The 20,455-nt window shown below is 35.8% G+C and overlaps 1 long non-coding RNA gene across 1 annotated transcript; it reads left to right on the plus strand.

The window, feature by feature from the left end:
* The first annotated feature begins 933 nt into the window (after nt 1-933).
* LOC145991664 (uncharacterized) lies at nt 934-15,619 on the plus strand. Its single transcript, XR_014442087.1, has 3 exons — nt 934-1,094; nt 11,704-11,796; nt 15,461-15,619. It is a non-coding gene; the product is annotated as an uncharacterized LOC145991664 (long non-coding RNA).
* Nucleotides 15,620-20,455: the final 4,836 nt, after the last annotated feature.

The following is a 20,455-nucleotide window of genomic DNA, read 5'->3' on the forward strand; positions in this document are numbered from 1 at the left end:
TTCTCGTGTAAATCGATAACAAAAATGTGTGTAGCAAACCTTTAAGATTATGTAGCAAGTCATAACTTTCCTAAAATTTCATTCTCCTGAACCTAGGAATTACTATATTAAAGCGAAACGTCAGGGTAGATCAGACGGGCTAAATATAGTATGTTTATGCATAAAGAGCACTAAACTTGACGTAAATTTTGGTCGTCCCTAGCTGCCAAGGTTCTATAATTTTTTAAAAAAATAGATTTTCACACTACGCTTTTGTTTCCTCTTGTTGCGACCATTGGACATTTCCACTCTAACCTAAAATATGATTTTAACTGTATCACTGCATACCATTCATTTTATATTAACGTTGTGCAAGATAGTTTGAGTTAATCCAAAATAGTTCGCGAAAAAAATGGCCTTAGAAATTGTGCTAAATCGATGCTATACGTCACGAAAACCGAACGGCCTCTGATTGGATATTCCAGTTACGACGTTCTCGTTCGGCAGTCAACTCGGTTGTCTGCTTAGCGCTCTAGAAATCCATGCACGAAGGCATTCGTTGCTCCTCGTGTTTGTAACGCTGAATTTTAAATATTAAGGATTCTCTGTCATTTTCAAAATTAAAGTTTCGATTATGGCATGCGAGAGATGTACGAAAGCCAATTCCGGCAATCTAACATGTGCAGATGCATCCACGGTAGCTTCATATTTTGCACAACTGACATTGGATGGAGCAGAGATAAGAGGAGCGAAAGTAGCAAGATAAGTTTTGCAAGGGAATTTTGGCATGGTGTTTACTTTCATCGACGGTAGTGATTGCTGCCACACCAGTTTTAAGCTATCCGATTGGTTGACGCGAACTCGTTGTTCATTGGTGGACACATTAATGACGTACTGGTTTGCATTAATGACGTACTGCCTTGCTGGAAGCGTAAATGAATCTTTGAACTTCACATGTGTTTTGTTTGAGGTAAAAGCCGGTAATAAGCAACAAGAAAGAAGTCTTTTTTTCGGAATTGGGGCTCCACGTTGATTAGAGAAGAGGAATTTACACGAAGAATCAACGATCGTTCAGGAAAAAATAACATAAAATACTTGCTGGACCTAAAATATAAGTGAGTACTACTATTCTTTTTTGCATTATATCAAAGTTTTATTTACTTTGCAGGTCCTCGAATATAAGTGAGTAATACTATTATTATTTTTGTATAATATCAACGTTTTATTTTCTAGTGTACATTGCAGTGCGGATATACTATTCCATCTATCCTAATCTGTTTGACTTATTCACTCACGCGTTTTCGAAGGCTAATTATATTTTGGTAACACTTTACTATACCCGAGACGGATTCCTTCAAATTTACAGGAGAAAGTACTTACGGAATTCATTTTCTGTAGCGTTGTTGATGTTCGGGAATGTAGTTTTGATCCATTTTAATGCGAATGCATGTGGTTTTCTACGAAAATCTATTTCCGACGCGCTGTTGCTGCTGCCGTCATTTGCTTTCTGCACGAGAGCACAATACGCGATATTGCTGCTGCTACAAGCCGATGTTTTCCGTATATGCTAAATTGAACGAAAGGAGTGCTAATGGAACCTAACCTAACAGGCCTAACCTAACCTAGTAGGCATACCTCGTCCCCGTAAGTAAGTAAAAAAGTTAATTTAAAATTCCTAAAGTGCTTTCAATTTTTTTATAAAAAATTAAACTATGCTTGCCTTACCTAACCTAACATAACGTCAATGGTTTGTTCCTGAGGTTTTTTTAAAATAATTTTGTATTTTTTTTTTTTATTTGAGCATACTTTGAAATCCGGCCCGAAAGTAGGTATTTTTCGGTAAAGGAGCTTGCAACACTTCATGCACACTCCAAATCGACAAAACACTGGCACAACGAACAATCAAGGGTAAGCTATCTCCATGTTGTGTGTGGAAATAAACAAGAACAGTAAGTAAGTACTCATAATAAGAAATATACATTATTTTCGTTACAAATTACATTATTTCACCTAAATAAGTGTTCCGGAATGCAGAATAGTACGTTAGCAACATCATGGCGGCAGCAGCAATAGCGCATCGGAAATAGATTTTCGTAGAAAACCACATGCATTCGCATTAAAATGGATCAAAACTACATTCCCGAACATCAACAACACTACAGAAAATGATTTGCGTAAGTACTTTCTCCTGTAATTTTGAAGAAATCCGTCTCCGGTATAGTAAAGTGTTACCAGAAGTATTTACCGAAATAATTTTAATGCTAATAGCCATAAACCTAACCTGCCTAACCTAGCAATGAAAGCATTAAGAACATCATACCCTTTCATACTTATGTCATGTGACATAGTAGCAGCACCAGTCCACATGCGAACACCTTGCGGTAGTTTTCCAACTCCATGGCATGCAGAAAAAAGTACTTGTCTCCTGCACGAAAAGTAAATACACACTGCCGTAAACTTCACACATATCAACAACTAAAGAATACACACATATGTGCATTAGGCTAGGCCAGGTTGCAGATCATACACATGCAGCTTAAAGTCTGGTGAAAATAGGTCAAAAGCTAGCTTTTACCACCTGGTGAAAATACCAAAAACACCTGAAAAATATATTTATTTTGCTGTAATTGATATGCACCTTTCAAATCTTGGTATAATAATGAAGAGTAATGGCACAGAGAAATTAAATTTATAAATTTAATTTCTCTGTGGTAATAGTTCGATTATGTCTAGGATTGTTGACAAATAGAACAATTTAAACTAGTTGTCAACCACTGGATCTAAAGGGCCGGCTCCCATGGCTGAGTGATTAGCACATCACACTACGATGCCAGGGGTCCGGGGTTCGAATCCTGGCCTGGGCATGAATGTTTATCAGTGTCCATTCATCAAATCATCAGTCATCCCCATCTTCACAAGTGACACAAGAAGTGAAGTAAAATATAGCAAATCAACTGGACCTAATAAACCTCTCAAGACCCTGAAACACTATCAGATTTTATTTTTAGGCATGATTTTTACCATGAGATATAATAGTTTTATGTTATTAGATATTTTATGTTAGCAAATTAATTTGATTTCATGGGGTTTGTAATTTTTAACTTGTTTATTTCATATTGTGGGTTCAGCTTGATGACAGTTACAATTCCATGCATATTTGGACTTCGTATGTGTTGATGTTTCATGAAAATATAGTGGTGAAACTATTCTTTGTGTTTGCCTACCTTAAGCCTTACTTATTGAAAATACAGTGGAACACACCTTAAATTGAATCAGAAGGGACCAGTATACTTATATATAAAAACTGAGATTACATTAAATAAGGGTCTCACTGCAGAACATGGGCTGCTTTTTTCCTCTAAATAGACGAACAAAATTTATATCCCCTGAAAGTACGTACCTTCTACTTCCATTTTCCGGTGTTCCTTTTACGATTACTATTATATTATATTATTGCACATAAAAAATGTTTTTCCTGCTACTGAAATCAATGCATTTTTCCATTTGTTCACGTCTATATTGTTTACACGCTCAAGTGTTGTGCGATAAGTGAGACCTTTCGTTTCACGGCATTCGAGTTGATTTGTCGGTCCGGATTCCACCCACAGACGCACAGTTTCTTTCATTATTTCAGACGAGGAATGCTTACAAGGTTAGGTTAGGCCTGTTAGGTTGGGTTCCAATAGCATAAATACAATGAAAAATGTTTTTCCTGCTACTAAAAGCCCATATTCTGCAGTCTTACCTTAAATAAGTGCTATATTCCCATACAGTATTTATTCGCAAATGCTAACATTGCACTGAATAGCACACAACAATTTTTTTTACCAGTAGTGAAACAGGATTTTCTGCACACATTTTAGATTCTTGGCTGCTTGACTTTCCGCAAATGCTTTTAGCCTGAGAAACCACACTAAGCATATCCAAATCATTCTGCTGTAAGGCAAATTAATGCTGTTCAACAATGGTCTATTTTTGCAAAACATGTCCAACAATCCATTACATGCTTTGAATTCAGTCTTACCCATTTTTTGAGTGGCATTTTTAGCATATTACTGTAACATGGTGATGTGTATGTAACATGTATGTGGTGATTTTTTTTCCTCTGGCAGAGACAAACCACTCTCACACTATTTCATTATGTTTGTCTTTTTTTCTTATAGCATTTTATAGGTTTGTCGCGTGTTACTCACAAATCCAGAATATAGAAAAGCAAAGTTAAAAATTGTACTTACGTATGTGAGTATAGTGCTCTTATTGTAGAACGACGTTTCAGAGATTGACTATCTCTTTCCTCAGGTTCGTATAAAAACTAAGTACTTGGCATAGTACTGCGTCAAAAATGTAATATGAGGATTGTGGTTAAGGGTTGGTTAGGGTACATTTAAAATATTAAGTTTTTGCTATTAGAAGTACGTAAAAACCAAGTCGTTCCCTAATAAAACTTGTACAGTAGACCTATTCACAGGTAAAAAAGTTAAAATTCTAAAAAACCTGCATAAATCACAATGCAACCTGCAGGTTTGGCCTTTCCTACCCAACTGTGCTTATCTATCCACATGAAGGTCAATTCTCAACGAATATTTCCCCTCCCCTTAATTTTCTCGTTTCCCCTTATTACGTCACAAATCCAACGTGAATTCACGTTCCTCTCTTGCAGCTTGCATAACTTCCGGAGTGACGTGGAAACCGATATTGGGTTCAATCTTCCAGGCTTTATCCCATTTTTTGAGGAAATTGATCCACCCTTCTTCCAAATTTCCTTCGTCCCTATTAAGATTACTCTTCCCCCCCCTACAAATACTCGCTGTCTCATACACATTTCTTCCTAATTTCCTCCCCTCTTTTCTGATTACCTCTTTTTTTGCGATTCTATGCCCACTTTCCAAAATATGTTCTGAGAGACCCGTTTTGGGGACTTTTTCCCTTATGTCCTTTTCATGCTCGCTCCATCTTTTACCCATATTTCGGCCCGTCTGTCCTATGTACTCCTTCCCGCATTGGCATTCTATTCGATAAACCCCCTTCTGTTTTTCCGGTATTTCCCTAGTTGTCTTTCCTTTCTTATAATCGGTGAAGTATTTTTCTACATTCTTTGGTGCTTTCATCCCGCAAACGATTCCAAAGTCTCTCGTTATTTTTCCGATTTTTTCCGATACGGATTGATGGTAAGGGATGCCAACGTACTTTACCCTCCTATTTTCGATTTTTTCCCCTTCTTTTTGATCCCCTTCTTTCCTAATAATTTTCCGTGCTCTCTCCGCTATCTTATCCATTTCTCTATTTGTGTATCCATTTTTTAATCCTGTTTTTCTTATCCACCGAATTTCGTTGTCTTTTTCTTTCTCATTATTGCATAGTCTACCGGCCCTAATAAAAAAGTTAAGGAATACGTTTTTCTTTGTTATTTCGGGGTGCGCCGATTCTTTGTTAATATATAAGTTCCCCGATAGGGGTTTATGATGTACCCCTGTTCTAATCCTATTCCCTTCTTTCAAGATACTAAGATCCAGGAAATTGATTTTTCCATCGCTTAAGTTTTCCCTGGTGAAGTTTATTCTTTCGTCTTGTTTTTCTAATTCTTCAAAAACCTTGTTCAGTGCTACCCCCTTTCCTATAATCAAGATATCATCAACGTATCTCCCATAATATTTAATACCCATTCCTGTTTTTTCCAAAGCTGCCTTCTCAATGAAGTGCATAAAAATGCTCGCTACTATACCCGAAATGGGGTTTCCCATCGCCAAGCCTTCTTTTTGTCTATAAATACTGTCATTGACATAGAAAAAGTTATATTCCGTTACAAGGTTATACCATCGTACATATTCCCAAGCAGTTAGGATGTCTATTCCTTTTTCTAACAGCCACCTTAGTAAACAATCTCCCGCCCGCCCCCTCGGTACACTTGGGTATAAGTTAACAACATCAAAACTACTTATTGTATCCTCGTCATCAATTTCCAGATTTTCTATACATTCTTTAACTTCTACGGCATTCCTAACGCTATATTGGGTGTTCTCATTTACCTTCCTTATTCTTTTTACCAGCAATTTTGCTAGCCCATACCCAGGATGTTCGTATGTTGGTATAATAGGTCTAAGTGGTATGCCTTGTTTGTGTGTCTTAGGTATTCCAAAAGCAATTGGTATGTTGCCAACTTTAATTTCCTTAATAAGGATTTTCTTTTCGCTTGTGCCCAATGTAATGCTTGTCTCTACCCCTTTTTTGATCTCTCTTCTAATCTTATTAATAGGGTCTTTCTCTATTTTCTCAAAATCGTTACCTTTAAAGCTATCTTCTAATTTTTGGTGATATTCCTCTCTGTCCATGATAACCATCTTGTTTTCTTTATCAGACCTAATTAGAAATACGTTATTCGCCTTCACCCATTTTCTTACATTTTTTAAATCGCGTCTTAGGTTTTCGTTTACTTTCTCTTTCCGTGTTCTATCTCCCCCTTTCATGTTCGTTTCCTTTTTAATTTCTTTTTGCAAGTGTTGTTCTACAATATTACGTATCCTTTGTCTAACCTCAGTTTTATCCTCCCTTTCGTCAATAGTTGTTACGATCGTTTCTGCTGCTATTATGAATTCCTCTTTTTCAAGTTTCTCTACCCCTATTGCAAATTTCTGCCCCTTGTTCATAATCCTAATCAACTCTTTAGGTGGTTCGTGGGTGGTTAAATTTAAAATGTTCTCATTATTTCCCCACTCCTCTGTTTTTTGTTTCTTATTCTCTAGATTATCCTTCCTATTCAATTTTAATTTCATCAATTTCCTCTCTATAGTATTACTATCCCTAAATTTGGCTTTATCCACAGCTCTAAAGTGTCTCTCTTCAATGCGGTTCCACGTCACTTCGTCTAGTTCCCCACTAACTTCCAAATGTAATCTATAGCATTCTTTATTAAGACGTTCGACTTGTCCATGTGCCTCCCTAATACATTTCCCTAGTATTTTAAACTGTATTTCTTGTTTTTGTTCAATCATGCCTACACTCAACGGTTTATACCCCCATTTTAAAAAGTTTGGTAAAACCCCCATTTTCCTGCATTGTTTTAAAAATCTAATCCTGATTAAACCCTTATTCAACTTAATCCTCTTATTTTCTAGTGCACGCACTTTTCTCCCCGTATCGGAGATCAATAGCATTTTATAGGTTTGTCGCGTGTTACTCACAAATCCAGAATATAGAAAAGCAAAGTGAAAAATTGTACTTACGTATGTGAGTATAGTGCTCTTATTGTAGAACGACGTTTCAGAGATTGACTATCTCTTTCCTCAGGTTCGTATAAAAACTAAGTACTTGGCATAGTACTGCGTCAAAAATGTAATATGAGGATTGTGGTTAAGGTTAACCACAATCCTCATATTACATTTTTGACGCAGTACTATGCCAAGTACTTAGTTTTTATACGAACCTGAGGAAAGAGATAGTCAATCTCTGAAACGTCGTTCTACAATAAGAGCACTATACTCACATACGTAAGTACAATTTTTCACTTTGCTTTTCTATATTCTGGATTTGTGAGTAACACGCGACAAACCTATAAAATGCTATTGATCTCCGATACGGGGAGAAAAGTGCGTGCACTAGAAAATAAGAGGATTAAGTTGAATAAGGGTTTAATCAGGATTAGATTTTTAAAACAATGCAGGAAAATGGGGGTTTTACCAAACTTTTTAAAATGGGGGTATAAACCGTTGAGTGTAGGCATGATTGAACAAAAACAAGAAATACAGTTTAAAATACTAGGGAAATGTATTAGGGAGGCACATGGACAAGTCGAACGTCTTAATAAAGAATGCTATAGATTACATTTGGAAGTTAGTGGGGAACTAGACGAAGTGACGTGGAACCGCATTGAAGAGAGACACTTTAGAGCTGTGGATAAAGCCAAATTTAGGGATAGTAATACTATAGAGAGGAAATTGATGAAATTAAAATTGAATAGGAAGGATAATCTAGAGAATAAGAAACAAAAAACAGAGGAGTGGGGAAATAATGAGAACATTTTAAATTTAACCACCCACGAACCACCTAAAGAGTTGATTAGGATTATGAACAAGGGGCAGAAATTTGCAATAGGGGTAGAGAAACTTGAAAAAGAGGAATTCATAATAGCAGCAGAAACGATCGTAACAACTATTGACGAAAGGGAGGATAAAACTGAGGTTAGACAAAGGATACGTAATATTGTAGAACAACACTTGCAAAAAGAAATTAAAAAGGAAACGAACATGAAAGGGGGAGATAGAACACGGAAAGAGAAAGTAAACGAAAACCTAAGACGCGATTTAAAAAATGTAAGAAAATGGGTGAAGGCGAATAACGTATTTCTAATTAGGTCTGATAAAGAAAACAAGATGGTTATCATGGACAGAGAGGAATATCACCAAAAATTAGAAGATAGCTTTAAAGGTAACGATTTTGAGAAAATAGAGAAAGACCCTATTAATAAGATTAGAAGAGAGATCAAAAAAGGGGTAGAGACAAGCATTACATTGGGCACAAGCGAAAAGAAAATCCTTATTAAGGAAATTAAAGTTGGCAACATACCAATTGCTTTTGGAATACCTAAGACACACAAACAAGGCATACCACTTAGACCTATTATACCAACATACGAACATCCTGGGTATGGGCTAGCAAAATTGCTGGTAAAAAGAATAAGGAAGGTAAATGAGAACACCCAATATAGCGTTAGGAATGCCGTAGAAGTTAAAGAATGTATAGAAAATCTGGAAATTGATGACGAGGATACAATAAGTAGTTTTGATGTTGTTAACTTATACCCAAGTGTACCGAGGGGGCGGGCGGGAGATTGTTTACTAAGGTGGCTGTTAGAAAAAGGAATAGACATCCTAACTGCTTGGGAATATGTACGATGGTATAACCTTGTAACGGAATATAACTTTTTCTATGTCAATGACAGTATTTATAGACAAAAAGAAGGCTTGGCGATGGGAAACCCCATTTCGGGTATAGTAGCGAGCATTTTTATGCACTTCATTGAGAAGGCAGCTTTGGAAAAAACAGGAATGGGTATTAAATATTATGGGAGATACGTTGATGATATCTTGATTATAGGAAAGGGGGTAGCACTGAACAAGGTTTTTGAAGAATTAGAAAAACAAGACGAAAGAATAAACTTCACCAGGGAAAACTTAAGCGATGGAAAAATCAATTTCCTGGATCTTAGTATCTTGAAAGAAGGGAATAGGATTAGAACAGGGGTACATCATAAACCCCTATCGGGGAACTTATATATTAACAAAGAATCGGCGCACCCCGAAATAACAAAGAAAAACGTATTCCTTAACTTTTTTATTAGGGCCGGTAGACTATGCAATAATGAGAAAGAAAAAGACAACGAAATTCGGTGGATAAGAAAAACAGGATTAAAAAATGGATACACAAATAGAGAAATGGATAAGATAGCGGAGAGAGCACGGAAAATTATTAGGAAAGAAGGGGATCAAAAAGAAGGGGAAAAAATCGAAAATAGGAGGGTAAAGTACGTTGGCATCCCTTACCATCAATCCGTATCGGAAAAAATCGGAAAAATAACGAGAGATTTTGGAATCGTTTGCGGGATGAAAGCACCAAAGAATGTAGAAAAATACTTCACCGATTATAAGAAAGGAAAGACAACTAGGGAAATACCGGAAAAACAGAAGGGGGTTTATCGAATAGAATGCCAATGCGGGAAGGAGTACATAGGACAGACGGGCCGAAATATGGGTAAAAGATGGAGCGAGCATGAAAAGGACATAAGGGAAAAAGTCCCCAAAACGGGTCTCTCAGAACATATTTTGGAAAGTGGGCATAGAATCGCAAAAAAAGAGGTAATCAGAAAAGAGGGGAGGAAATTAGGAAGAAATGTGTATGAGACAGCGAGTATTTGTAGGGGGGGAAGAGTAATCTTAATAGGGACGAAGGAAATTTGGAAGAAGGGTGGATCAATTTCCTCAAAAAATGGGATAAAGCCTGGAAGATTGAACCCAATATCGGTTTCCACGTCACTCCGGAAGTTATGCAAGCTGCAAGAGAGGAACGTGAATTCACGTTGGATTTGTGACGTAATAAGGGGAAACGAGAAAATTAAGGGGAGGGGAAATATTCGTTGAGAATTGACCTTCATGTGGATAGATAAGCACAGTTGGGTAGGAAAGGCCAAACCTGCAGGTTGCATTGTGATTTATGCAGGTTTTTTAGAATTTTAACTTTTTTAACTTTTTTACCTGTGAATAGGTCTACTGTACAAGTTTTATTAGGGAACGACTTGGTTTTTACGTACTTCTAATAGCAAAAACTTAATATTTTAAATGTACCCTAACCAACCCTTAACCACAATCCTCATATTACATTTTTGACGCAGTACTATGCCAAGTACTTAGTTTTTATACGAACCTGAGGAAAGAGATAGTCAATCTCTGAAACGTCGTTCTACAATAAGAGCACTATACTCACATACGTAAGTACAATTTTTAACTTTGCTTTTCTATATTCTTTTTTTCTTAGGTTTTATTTTTAATTTTCCGTTAGCACAGTTTTCCCACAGCTTCATAATGAAAGTTTTTTTTCTGTACAGTATTGTACACTTGAGTTTTTATCTGCCTAACAGACAATTTGCTTCGCTCAATTCTGTAGCTATGATAACAACTGCAAGACTAAACTAGCTATACAGAAAGTGTAGGCCTCGACTCGCCCATGAGTAAAATTTCTGGGAGGAGGAAATAAGTGAATTTAAACACAGCTGGGTGCTCAATATAGAAATGTTCAGCATTATTTTCTGTGAATTGTGTGTGCAACTTCAATAATTTCTACTAAACTTTTAATTAATCATTAATATAATTCAAAACTGTCTCATGGAGGATTTGTCAGTCTCACTGAAGGGGAGTTTGTCTTGGTTGTTATTGTTGAGAGAAAAATTAGTTAAAGCTTTGATTGCTTGTTTCTATGTTCCTTCAAATTTTATTTTGTCCCATATCTAGTCTACTTGTAAGAAGCAATGGTATAACAATTAACTGATTCAGGTAAATGCTTTGAAATAGTGATCTGTTGCCTTATATGACAGTTTGATTGATTGATTTGGTGTTTTAAGTCCACTTTAAGTACAGTAAGGCTAATCGGGACTTGACCTACAGTTTAAAGTGGGATCCGAACCACTATGTGCCTCCCTTTGATTACAAAGCGACGATGCTACCACTGTGCCATGCAGTTCGGAAAATAAATGTTGTATAAACTAATGTACTTATCTTTTTCAATTATGTAGAATTTGCTTTGAGTATTTATTCTTCTAGACACTGTATGAACCATTGTCAGTTTGTGAATATACAATGGCTGTAAGTACAAGGTTCTACTTTATAGAAATGAGGATTTTTTTTTATTGTGCAATGAGATGTATGTAGTTGCTATTGCAAATTATGTCATGTGAAGAAATTTTTCTAAATCCCAATAAAACAATAAATTACTTAATATTTTCCAGAATTTTACAATTTTCTGCATTATGAGTTTTTCTTCATAAAATGCTGTTAGTGTGTAATCCAGCATATAATTTGTATGTAGGAATAATTTTTGCAATGATTGTTAAATTTTCATCTTTCGTTTATTACACACAAAGCTTGCCAAGATGGATGAAAATTGTCATACAAATCTGTTTGTCTTACCACTCAAATAAATCTATGTCAACAATGCTTATGCAAATTTCATAATTTACAGGTGTTCTCCCACATGCAGTAGACAACTTTAAGTTGGAATATGGTATTTCCATCTTCACAGAACATTACCGTGTGTCAAGAATAAACTCATAAGGTAAGTCTCAACATTCATAGTTTGAATTTTATATATTTTATTGAATTTTCTGCTCTTCGTATTCAGATCACTTTGCACAACTTCCATACTAGTTGCATGTGTGACCAAAAGTCAACAGTATTCCATATTTTACTCCATATATACCTTTTGGGTCCATCCGGAAATCCTGCACCCTCGATTTCGGTAGTGAAATATTTTTAGCAAGATTGTGTGTTGCATATTGTTGAAAAGAAAATTCTGTAGCGTGGAAACAAATATTTACGAGTATAAAGCCGTTTAAAGTTGCAAGCTGGAAGTCTACTTGTGGCCATGTCAGTTTCGTAGCAGCCACCCGCACCCGTACCGATAGATATATAACAGTCGCTTTTTCAGGCCTAAACCATAAAAATTGGCCACAGATTCCAGGCTCCAACCCTGGGCTAATCAACCTACCACCCCCTACTACTTCCGCAGCCCCACCTTTTTCTATAGCATCCCTTTAAAGGCATGTTAGAACCTGCCCAACACTATTTTTCGACAATTCACTCAAGGTACCAAAAAATTAAATATCGCAAATTATACCATTCCACAAGTCAGTCATAGGAAGAAAAAGAAATGTGACTGAATCCATGATGGAAGCCCTGAAAAACCATAATGACGTTATGTATGTAAGGAATTTTAATATTAAAAAAATGCAAGTTTCGTAGCACGTAGATCTCGAAAAATTTCCTTCCACGCTAGTTAAAAACACCCTTTCTTAAGAAACTACATTTTGGACAAAAAGATTTGAAATGTGGTAGAATTCGAGGGTGGAGGATTTCCGGATGGAGCCTACCTATCATAAAGTATTTTATTCACTAATACTGGCCGATACTTTTCCAACATTTGGTCTTGCATGGTTTTCTGCAAGAATGCCATGTAACACTTATGGCATTATCTAATTATCTTGAAAATTATTTAAATTATGAACTTTATACTTCACCAATAATCTGTGTGAAAACTGTGATTACTTGAAAGCCTGATGTAATTCTTCAATAATTTTAGACAAAACTCTGATAAACTGGTGCTTGTAATTGGAGTGGAGAACTAACCCACTAATATTGATCAACATTTTGAACAGCCTTTAATTGCTACAATTTTAAAGCATTGGTATCTTGAGAATCAGTAAGAGCTTTGGCATCGATGTGGATATCTAGGAATTGTAGCTTTCCTGGTGACATGATTCAAACAAGTGTTCTTGGATTACCCTACACTGGCCTCCATTTCTATATTCCCTAATGATGAGAGCAATGTATACGCTTGAAACGTTGGAAGCCAACATCAGCTTAACCTAGCTGGTAACCCAAGAACTTTTGTTTGGATGCGGATATCTGTTCAAAGTGGTATTGGCTCAGCTCTATTAGTCATACTCATGTGAAAAATTACTTAAGATAGCTTTTGACAGATTGTGTAGTATGCATACATTCCATAGATTACATAGCAATCATGAGACGTGAGAAGTTTGTGTCGCATTGGTATTCAATGTCAAATTAGTAAATTGTAGATACATGACTACTGATAAGTGGGAGAGATGGAGGTGTTGATCTCACTCCAAATAGATCTTTTCACAGGAGATCAATTAAACAAAACCTAAAAATTCATTTTTGGAGTTAAATGTTCCTCTGGCTATCATGAAACGATTTGTGGTCACTTCTAACAAAACAAAGTTCATGTGCAAATGTTGCTACAACTAGAATAAATGCATTGCACGACAAAGACAGCAATACTGAGAAACTCGTATGAATCATTTTCATTGTAAATAATTTGCTGTTCATTGAAATCCTTGAGCCCTGAGATAAAATGATGTACCTAATTTGTTCTCATATTTTCTAGTGCAAAGCAGATGAATATAGCTTCCCTAGGTGCCCTCATTACCTGTTTGAACTATTCCAATGATTCATTCGACACAAATGATACTGAATTCTATTACTCCCCAGTTAACCCTCACACAATAAATTTTATGACTAAGTTAGCTGCCTCCGCATATCTCAAGAATTGGATTTCATCTCTTCATATATGTATCCCATATATAGGATTAACAAAGGTGAAGATCTGTTATTAGCAGTGTTGTTTGGTCAATTATTCCTGTGGCTATATGCAGCATTTGGTTTTTCTTGTGTTTCTTTAGCCTGTCTTCCTTTTCTGTGTAACATTTCTTGCTTCCTTCTGTTATTTCTGGAAGTCTTTATGTTTAATGAAATTGATGTCTTCCTTCCATATTTGCTGCAAGCTGTATTTCTACATGGCTCTAAATTCTCTGTTAAAGCTACCTGCAAGGATATTAAAAATAATGAAAGAACTCTCTGACATGTTTCTTTGTAGCAGGCAGTTTAAAGTAAAGATCTACAAGCCGAATTTGGGTCTTTTGAAGAATTTGTAAAAGATCTCAAAGCATGGTGTGATGGCAATTTCCAACCAATGTCATCCACCTTTGATGTGTGAAAAATATGTCAAAAGTGCTCTGATATTTCATTTGTTGATGGCACTTATCAAGTAATATGCAGTTTTATGTGAGGATGGGCAAAGTAATGGCAGGCCATTTAGATTCTTTTTTTGTATAAAATTAAATGAGACTCAGTTTGTGTTGAAGAGGGCTTTCTCAACATTTGTAGAAGCTAATCCCTTTCTGTTGTTGTAGACAAAGATTTAAATGGAATTTATATTTTTATATTCAATCCATATCCATTAAGCTTACATTTAATCAATGTATATTGTTATATTACATTTTTGCATTGTAATAATCACCCAGACAAGGAAACATGCCTGCTCTACTAGATATGTTTTTATTATTGTGCATAAGTATTACCAAAAGTATTACTGCTGGACCCTGTGGCCGAGTGGTTAGCTGCGACGCCAAGGGTCCCGGGTTCGAATCCCGCTCGGGCTTGGTTGTTTGTGAATATCCATTTCATCACTCATCCACCTCTTCGCAAATTAGCCAAGAGGCACAAAACACGAAGTAAAATAAACTAAATCAATCAATCAACCAAAAGTATTACTTTCATTTTAGTGTATTTCTTGCCATGATGATGATATTGCGTTTTTATGTTCAGGTTTTAGTGGGACTTGCAGCATGCCAGTGAAGCAGCATGTACAATTGGCAACACTGCCTCAAGACACTCATTCGGCTGCAGTCAAACATTCAACTAAGACGTGCATGTGTGTTGCGCGAACACAATTTAGTTGTATTTGTTATTGTGTGTATACAATCATGTGTATTCGTCAAATATAAGGATTCACAAGAAATAACGTCTACTGCATTCGTACAGTATCAGTATGATGAAGCAGTTATGGCAATCGCAAACATATGCTGTTCTTGATTTCACCATACCTCCTGTATTGTTTCTTTCCCTCTGCTGTATATTTCACTCTAAAGACAAGTAACTCAAGCTCTGAATCTAAGGTCAACAAAATTATTTGTACATACTGATTCATTGAATAGATAATAGACTGTATAGAACCTTCAAGTGTTTGTACAGTCATGGACACTTCTGGGTTGTAACGATTCCATTGAAAGCTAATGGAATTGTTATAACCCAGAAGTGTCAGTGACTGTACATGCCATAAGGTGACGTGTTCTAAGAAAAATTACATGTAATGTATTTATGTGGTTTGGATTTTAAAGTTTTTTAACTTTTTATTTCAGTATTGGATTCATGAAGAATTGCACTCACACCAAACCATACTCCTGGTACAACTCGACAAAGATATCTTTGGAAGAGGAATACATTTTTATCATGTTTTAAAATTGCTTGTAGTATTTTTTTTAAAAAATGTAATAAATGTTAATATTTCTTGATTTGAAGGATTTATTTGATTGTTCTTAAGAGCAGAATGACATGTATAAGTGCAGACCTGGAATCCCTAAGGAAATGTACACATGAGGTACTCATCTTCTCCTAAGAGACACCTTTGTGTTCCACAAACTTGGTGGTAGTGTTAATCTTATTAATATTGTTTATTTATAAACCTTATTCAATTGATATTCATATTCACATACTTTGAGAGATGAAACCTATAGCACCTACTGTATGTTTGAAACAAACTTGTTTTTAAGAAGAAAATACTGTCATACAGCATGAAAGTAAGTTGTTGAAATAATTCCATTCAATATTGTATCGTCTCATTTGCTTGCCATTACAGTTTCTCACAAATGAATGAGTAAATAAATATTTAATCTAAAAGTGGTTATCAGAGCTCGGGGAATCATTTTGTGGTTAAGATATAAGTGGTGTTGTAATCTACAGTGTGTTGCAATATACATGTTTCTGGACTAATCAGATTTCTGAATACAAGGGCTGTGTATTGGGCAAAGAATTGAAGCTGATTTTTCATGTGAATGACATGGAATTTTAAATTAGTTGTCAACTACTGGATCTAATGAACCACTTAGATCCCTTTGTAATTGATGCCAGGGTGAGGAACGCGCGAGAAAGACTGACATCATCAATTCTTTCTCATTCAATGTGAAACAAATCGTAGGGCATTGGTATTACCAATAGTCCAAAATATGGTTGCAATGCCCATAAATTATGAATTTCTCTTATTAGAAATAGAAAAATGTTAGATGTATTGCTTGGAAAGACTGTTCTTTGGAGATACCTCAGAACTTCTCTAATACCTTTTATGAATTTGAAAACTACTTCATTTTTACACAACTAGAATTTTTAGCATTTTCAATGCTGTCATTGTAATACACGACTTTGAATTTTGGTAATGAACATTGGATTTCTTATCATTCAAATGTTTCTTCTTAAGTTATTCATCACTGTGGCTCTTCAAACATTTTGTATGTTCGGTGGAATCTAGATTTTACATTTTTCAGGGGACAAAAGTGAAAGGAGACAAAATGTAAAATTGAAATTCCACAATTTTTTTTCACAAATGAAATTCAAAAAGTGCAGGACATAGTAAGATGCTATGAAAATCTTTATCAAGTGTCTATTCTGCAACAAATGTGTTGCCTCAGTATTTCCCATGCATTTATTCTCAAATCGAGCCATAGTGGTCCAGTTAGGGTGTCTGGCTGCCAAACAGGAGTCCAAGGAACAGTGATCTAAAGTCTGTATTTTTCCAGCCTTGTTGCTGCATGAAGTAGCTCTGTGGTTCATCCAAATTCAAATAAATGTGTATTTTGGGGTCTAAATGTGACCAGCATATAACTCTTCTGCATCCAACTATGTGTGTTCATGACACACAAGGTGCAAGGGTAACTCTGCTTATTGTTATATTTGTGCAGTAACTTGATTGAATATTAGTGACTGAGCGGCGAAAGTGTGCAACAAGTGTCACATGAAAGCATGGTTGTTATGGAGTTTGTAAGCTGCATGCTGCATATGTACCAGCTGAAACCGATTATGATATAATTAAAATTGAGCTACAATTGCAATGCTTGTTTTGCAAATTGTTCACATTAATTCACACACTATCACAATTTATCCTTGATATACTATATGATGGGATAATAGTAATTTTTTGTCACCATTTCTAAAATGTATGTTAAAATAAAGCTGCTCAGTAAGGTGTGCAATAATTCCATTCATTTGACAAGCAGTGATTTCTTATGGAACATATACCCTTTTCCATAAAAGTTCCAGGACTGATTTTATAAAGTAATTATACATATAATGAACTCTCCAACTAATGATCCTTTGGTCCTGTCAAAGTAATCCCTTCTGATATCTATACTCAACTACGAGCATTTCTGGAGGTTTCAGAAGCAATACGTGCTTCTCAGCATGTATGATGACACAGTCATCTTTTGGATTGATGGAATATCTTGATGAATACTAATCAGCTTTTATTTTTAAAAAGTTAGGGGTCCCGGGTTCGATACCCGGTGGAGGCACAAGTGGTTCGGATTCCACTTTAAACTGTAGGTCCAGTCCCGATTAGCCTTACTGTGCATAAAGTGGACTTAAAACAACATATCAATCAATTTTTAAAAAGTTGTACTTGTGAGCAGAGAAACTCTCTTAACTTGATCAAATCAAAATGTAATATCATGAATTTACAGAGACATTGTGTTGATATTTTTATACAAGCAACACCAATTCTTATATACAAATATGGAATTTGAAGTCATTAAAGCCAAACTCATCAAAGGCATTGTAAATGCAGAGCCACTTCCAAGCTCATTTATATTCACAACACCTATAAGGTGACTAAATAACATCCATTGTGCACCTTTCAGTATCATAGTTTGAAAAAAAAATCACTCCTGTTACTTTTCTGACAAAGGCTAATCTTTGTGAAGGTCTCTGCAGGGAAATACTTGGTCACAGGAGCTTGTTTGTGTAACTTGACAAGTGGCACACTTCAGTCATGTATGTAAGTACTTAATTAATATTTTTTTAAATAGTGACAAATGCACATATTTTCAACAAATATCTCAATTACATACTGTTTCATGCACAAGTTTACTGCACATTATTAACAATGAATGACAGCACAGTAGATTATAATTTATGTTAAAGGGAAAAGAATGATGCGCACCTCTTACAAAAGTTCAATTATAAACATCATTAAATTTTCTGTCATATAAGAATATAATTGCCAAGAAACCTTAGTGGTTCTGTACATTCATCAAGATTAAGTAAGAGGGGGTGTAACTGGATAATTTAACGGAGTTTACATTTCATGTGCTACCTAGGTATGTCCACAAGAAGTTCTATGTTTGTGTTTGGCTGCCTTGGTGCCATAAATTGGGTTGTTAAAACTGCGGGGGTCACTGTGAGCGGTATTACAATGTTACATGTACAGTCACGGATACTGCTGGCTTGTAATGAATACATAGACTTTCAATGGAATCGTTACAAGCCGGCAGTGTCCGTGACTACATCTTGAATAAAAATTACGTAGATTTTTCAGTAAAAAAGGCAGGACTCAAAGAACCCTGTCTCCGGCATACCATGCAATTGCTCTACCGGCCTAGCATCACCTGATTTTTTGCTGTTTTACCTGTGTGTATTCGTCTTTGCAAGAGCTACTGCAATGGGATCTGTTGCCTTTGAAACACTGTACACAGGCAAAACAGCAACAGCGATAACTCGGGCGATGCCAGGCTGGCTTGGTAGCTCAGTTGTAGAGCAATGGCACAGTATGCCAGAGACCCAGGTTTGAGTCCTGGTCAAGCATGCATCTTTCGCTCAAAAATCTATGTAGTACATCTCCTGTGTGTGCCTAATTTAATGAATAAAAACTGTATAAAATCAGTTTCGCAGTGTCAATTGACAATGATAATGGATTTTAAAAACAGGTGTTAACAACTTCAAACAAGATCAATATTGTATTTGTACAACCACCCAATACTAAGAAAAAGTTGTTTCGCAAAATTGATAAGAACATTATTTTTACAAACTTTGGAAATCTGATAATTAAGAATTTTGTTTAAAACCTTTCTGCCTACACCGTACTAAAATTTCATCACGATTGAATGAATGGTTTGCAAAACAAAAAAATGCACTTTATTTGTTCTCACGACGATTAAGAATGTAAGGCATACTTGAAAAAAAAATGTGGTTACCATATATTAACAGAATTGAATAAGCTAAATTTTGATGTAACTCATTTTTATGTAGGTCTACTGGATAATTTTTAATTGGAGTCGAAACTTGAGTATCTATAATTTTTAATCCGACAGTACTTGCACACATCAGTCCAAATTAAATTAACATGTCCAAAATTTTAGTACCTGTTCACACGGATTAAGAATTGACAGTGATAAGTAAAATATTTCATGACTGAATATGCGCACTACATTAACTTCATGAATGAAATTGGCTAATATGGCGGTTGTTACAGTTTTTTGCTTCAAATCTTGCCCTGAGTATAGACTTTAGTTTCACGACTAGCTAACAGTGTCAAGAAGCAATACAAAATATGCTAGATATATGCACCTGCTGCCACAACACTTCGGGTTGAAGGAAGGAGCTTTATAAAATTTACCATTATGACACAAAATAGTTGTGGAATTCCTTGAGGAATCCCTTAGGAGATGTAGAAATGAAGTTTAAATAAAATATTTCTGCCCATGTGACATGCATTTAGTAGAAAAGCTAAGAAACAGATATGTATTGCTGCCACAACAGTTTGTTGCTGGAGTGGTTTGAAAAAATATGCTCTTTAAAAATTATCTAATTTTCCGGGGCTTGGCCCCTAAAGAAAAACGGACGTATTCACATAATTATCAATCACCATAACGCATAACTATCACACAGTCTTTTAAAAGGTGATTTTACCCCAAAAAAGTCATCGTCTGTTGCAATGGATACGACAGCGCTCCTAGCGGCATTGATGTCAATTATCGTTTTCCGTGGCACGTCACAAAGGAAGGTGTGGCCTACACCCACCTATGCTACAGTGAAGGTCACATGCTAGCAGAGAGGAGGGAAGAGTGCAATGGATTTGAGTGCTGATTCAGGGCTAGCTCTGTTGCGTCGCGTTCGATCTTGCGTGTTGTTCTGTAGTGTTTTGGTGGCTTTCATTCGCTATGTTTGAGTGAGTTTGGCAGGGTTGATGTTCGAACACAAATTGATGAAGGACATAGGCTGTCAATTACAAGACACAATGAATTTGTCCGGAAAAATAGGCATATATTAAATAGAATTATCGATTGCTTAAAATTCTGTGGTCGACATGA

The sequence above is a fragment of the Lepisma saccharinum genome, chromosome 8 (genome assembly GCF_977018435.1).
Source record: "Lepisma saccharinum chromosome 8, izLepSacc3.1, whole genome shotgun sequence".
Lineage (NCBI taxonomy): Eukaryota > Metazoa > Arthropoda > Insecta > Zygentoma > Lepismatidae > Lepisma > Lepisma saccharinum.